This window comes from Nomia melanderi, unplaced genomic scaffold (genome assembly GCF_051020985.1).
Source record: "Nomia melanderi isolate GNS246 unplaced genomic scaffold, iyNomMela1 scaffold0066, whole genome shotgun sequence".
Lineage (NCBI taxonomy): Eukaryota > Metazoa > Arthropoda > Insecta > Hymenoptera > Halictidae > Nomia > Nomia melanderi.
Genome location: NW_027475181.1, coordinates 100,001 through 105,000, shown reverse-complemented (window position 1 = coordinate 105,000; position 5,000 = coordinate 100,001). Strand labels below are relative to the sequence as shown.

General features: G+C 50.5%; 1 non-coding gene across 1 annotated transcript in view; it reads right to left on the bottom strand.

Annotated features, from left to right (window-relative positions):
• Positions 1-26, bottom strand: part of LOC143175380 (5.8S ribosomal RNA) — a 155-nt gene extending 129 nt beyond the window's left edge. Inside the window, exon 1 of the ribosomal RNA XR_013000182.1 lies at positions 1-26. This exon is cut by the window's left edge and continues 129 nt beyond it. This is a non-coding gene — a ribosomal RNA (5.8S ribosomal RNA).
• Positions 27-5,000: the final 4,974 nt, after the last annotated feature.

Here is a 5,000-nt window from a genome sequence, read left to right as displayed (position 1 = left end):
AGCCAAGTGATCCACCGTTCAGGGTAATCGTATAAATTTTATATTTCACATATATAATTTTATTCTCATTTGTTCGACCTAATATCTCTCTTCTTTCAAAGAGAAGATAAAAGTTGATACCTGAATCTCCGACCAGCGCGCGAAGGAGATTCAGGCGTCGCCTTGGAGACGACACCGAAGCCTTTCGAGACGAAAAACGTTCAAGTAATATGTATATATTTCTCGACGTTCCGGGCGTATAGTGCATTCAAAAACCCGCGAAAGACGCAGAAGACTCGCACGCGTGGAAACGACGGGGATATATTTTGTATCCTACCCGATACTGAATCCATCGCGTGCAGTCGACCCTCGCGTTCTTCCGATCAGACGCATCTATTGTTGCGCGCATGTTTTCGCGTCGCATCGCGCGAAACGTTGCACGAATCGTACCGATCGATCGATTGAAAGCAAATAATGAAAAAAGACTTCACAGCTGGCTCTTTGCCGGTCATTCGTCCCATGTTATCTCTTGCCGCGAAATTGGCGCGCAAGAGTTGGGTGTCAGACGCGCGGCTTTAAAACGAGCTTCACGGCCGGTCCCTTCGTTACCGCTTTCGTTCTTTCTCTCGGAACGACCATGAACGAACACGACGAGCGACGCTACGGCATACACACGTCCACGGATTCGATTAAAAAAACAGACTTCACAGCTGGCTCTTTGCCGGTCATTCGTCCCATATTATCTCTTGCCGCGAAATTGGCGCGCAAGAGTTGGGTGTCAGACGCACGGCTTTAAAACGAGCTTCACGGCCGGTCCTCTCAATTCCGTGTACGGTACACGCAAGATGCGGGTTCCACTTCCAGACTACCCGGTCCCTTCTCTCTACGAGAATCGATAGTAGAAGAACGGCTCGAAAACGCGTCTCAGAGACTAGGGGAAAAGAAGCGGTATGCGAGCGAAACGAAAACGCATTATGGAAACGTCGCGAAACAATGTTCGACGGTTGCTCGGTTCCAATCGTGCGGCCGTTTCAATTTCTCGTGCGCTTCACCGTCCCTCCGTAACTCTGGCCGATCGCGTATACCGAAGAGCCGACACGCGCAAAAACCACAGGCATTGTATACTGTGTATATATATATATATATATGTTACAGTCACAGCCTTCGCGCGTTTTACTCTCCGACGCGGGGTTTCCACGACGAAAGAGAGACAGTTTCGTGGCGGGTGACTCGGCCGAATCGCTACGACGGGTATTTCTATTATAGAACGAATCATCGCCACCCTTTACCAGTGCCCGACGAAGGAATCACAAGGTCATCTGGAGTTTACAATGCCAGCGACGGTAATTCCAACGAAGACCCGATAAGTCAACTCATCGTTCTATTTCTCCCCGTACAGAAAAGCGAATCGACGCTAATGCACCTCGCGCAAGCACGAACGTTCTCTTCGCGTGGATCGTCCCATCGTCCAAAGATGTAAAGACGCATTGGAGATCGTGGTCTCTGGCGGGCTCATTGCACGCCCCACTGCATATCTTTCCTCGAATCGAGAATGATTCGTCCACTAAGGCTGCGAAACTACGCGTCGAGGAAACTAGGGGAAAGAAGCGGGATGCGAGCGAAACGACAATACATTATGGAAACGTCGCGAAACAATGTTCGGCGGTTGCTCGTTTCCTCCTGCGGACGTTTCATTGCTCGGGCGCTTCACGTCCCTCCGTAACCTTCGCGCGATCGCGTGCCCCGGAGAGCCGGCAACCGGTGAACCACAGGCGTATAAACTATAGTCTTCTATAGCAAGCCTTCGGCGGTTACTCTCCGACGCGGGGATTCCACGACGAGAGAGAATTTCGTGGCGGGTGACATCGGTCGAAACGCTACGACGGGTATTTCTATTATAGAACGAATCATCGCCACCCTTTACCAGTGCCCGACGAAGGAATCACAAGGTCATCTGGAGTTTACAATGCCAGCGACGGTAATTCCAACGAAGACCCGATAAGTCAACTCATCGTCCTATTTCTCCCCGTACAGACAAGCGAATCAACGCTATCGCACCTCACGCATGCACGAACGTTCTCTTCGCGTGAATCGTCCCATCGTCGAAAGATATAGCCGCTTGGAGATCGTGGCCCATCAAGTTCTTCCGTAACTCCTGCGCGATCGCGTACCCCGGAGAGCAGGCAACCGGTGAACCACAGGCGTATAAACTATAGTCTTCTATAGCAAGCCTTCGCGTTTACTCTACGACGCGGGGATTCCACGACGAGAGAGATTTTCGTGGCGGGTGACACGGCCGAATCGCTACGACGGGTATTTCTATTATAGAACGAATCATCGCCACCCTTTACCAGTGCCCGACGAAGGAATCACAAGGTCATCTGGAGTTTACAATGCCAGCGACGGTAATTCCAACGAAGACCCGATAAGTCAACTCATCGTTCTATTTCTCCCCGTACAGAAAAGCGAATCGGCGCTATCGCACCTCACGCAAGCAGGAATGATCTCTTCGCGTGGATCGTCCCATCGTCGAAAGATGTAAGACGTACAGAAATCGTGGTCCATCACGATTATTCGTAACTCTCCGAGTCGCGTATCTGAGAGTAGGGCAAACGGAGAACCACAGGCATAAATAATACTATATATTTCTTATATAGTTAGCCTTCGCGTTTTACTCTCCGACATGGGGATTCCACGACGAGAGAGAGTTTCGTGGCGGGTGACTCGGCCGAATCGCTACGACGGGTATTTCTATTATAGAACGAATCATCGCCACCCTTTACCAGTGCCCGACGAAGGAATCACAAGGTCATCTGGAGTTTACAATGCCAGCGACGGTAATTCCAACGAAGACCCGATAAGTCAACTCATCGTTCTATTTCTCCCCGTACAGAAAAGCGAATCGACGCTATCGCACCTCGCGCGAGCACGTAACTACTCTTCGCGTGGATCGTCCCATCGTCGAAAGATGTAAGACGCACGGAAATCGTGGCCCATCAACGTTTTTTTGTAACTCTGCCGATCGCGTATCACAGAGCCGAGACGCACATACCACAGGCGTATAATACCGTTTTCTTTCGTATGGTAAGCCTTCGCGTTTACTCTTCGGCGCGGGGTTTCCACGTCGAGAGAGACTTTCGTGGCGGGTGACATCGGTCGAAACGCTACGACGGGTATTACTATTATAGAACGAATCATCGCCACCCTTTACCAGTGCCCGACGAAGGAATCACAAGGTCATCTGGAGTTTACAATGCCAGCGACGGTAATTCCAACGAAGACCCGATAAGTCAACTCAACGTTCTATTTCTCCCCGTACAGAAAAGCGAATCGACGCTGTTGCACCTCACGCAAGCACGAACGTTCTCTTCGCGTGGATCGTCCCATCGTCGAAAGATGTAAGACGCACGGAAATCGTGGCACATCACGTGTTTTCGGAACTCTGTCGACCGCGTATCTCAGAGACGACGCGCGCGAACCACTGGCATATACTATTATATATCGCGTTTTACCCTCCGACGCGGGGATTCCACGACGAGAGAGAGTTTCGTGAGCGGGTTGACTCGGAAGAAACGCTACGACGGGTATTTCTATTGTAGAACGCATCATCGCCACCCTTTACCAGTGCCCGACGAAGGAATCACAAGGTCATCTGGAGTTTACAATGCCAGCGACGGTAATTCCAACGAAGACCCGATAAGTCAACTCAACGTTCTATTTCTCCCCGTACAGAAAAGCGAATCGACGCAATCGCACCATACGCGTGCACGTAAACAACTCTTCGCGTGGATCGTCCCATCGTCGAGAGACGTAAGTTTTCATAGTATGAATTCGCGTTTTACTCTCCGACGCGGGGATTCCACGACGAGAGAGAGTTTCGTGAGCGGGTTGACTCGGAAGAAACGCTACGACGGGTATTTCTATTATAGAACGAATCATCGCCACCCTTTACCAGTGCCCGACGAAGGAATCACAAGGTCATCTGGAGTTTACAATGCCAGCGACGGTAATTCCAACGAAGACCCGATAAGTCAACTCAACGTTCTATTGCTCCCCGTACAGAAAAGCGAATCGACGCAATCGCACCATACGCGTGCACGTAACAACTCTTCGCGTGGATCGTCCCATCGTCGAGAGACGTAAGTTTCCATACTATGAATTCGCGTTTTACTCTCCGACGCGGGGATTCCACGACGAGAGAGAGTTTCGTGAGCGGGTTGACTCGGAAGAAACGCTACGACGGGTATTTCTATTATAGAACGAATCATCGCCACCCTTTACCAGTGCCCGACGAAGGAATCACAAGGTCATCTGGAGTTTACAATGCCAGCGACGGTAATTCCAACGAAGACCCGATAAGTCAACTCAACGTTCTATTACTCCCCGTACAGAAAAGCGAATCGACGCAATCGCACCATACGCGTGCACGTAACAACTCTTCGCGTGGATCGTCCCATCGTCGAGAGACGTAAGTTTCATAGTAAGCCTTCGGCGTTTTACTCTCCGACGCGGGGATTCCACGACGAGAGAGAGAGTTTCGTGAGCGGGTTGACTCGGAAGAAACGCTACGACGGGTATTTCTATTATAGAACGCATCATCGCCACCCTTTACCAGTGCCCGACGAAGGAATCACAAGGTCATCTGGAGTTTACAATGCCAGCGACGGTAATTCCAACGAAGACCCGATAAGTCAACTCAACGTTCTATTTCTCCCCGTACAGAAAAGCGAATCGACGCAATCGCACCATACGCGTGCACGTAAACAACTCTTCGCGTGGATCGTCCCATCGTCGAGAGACGTAAGTTTTCATAGTATGAATTCGCGTTTTACTCTCCGACGCGGGGATTCCACGACGAGAGAGAGTTTCGTGAGCGGGTTGACTCGGAAGAAACGCTACGACGGGTATTTCTATTATAGAACGCATCATCGCCACCCTTTACCAGTGCCCGACGAAGGAATCACAAGGTCATCTGGAGTTTACAATGCCAGCGACGGTAATTCCAACGAAGACCCGATAAG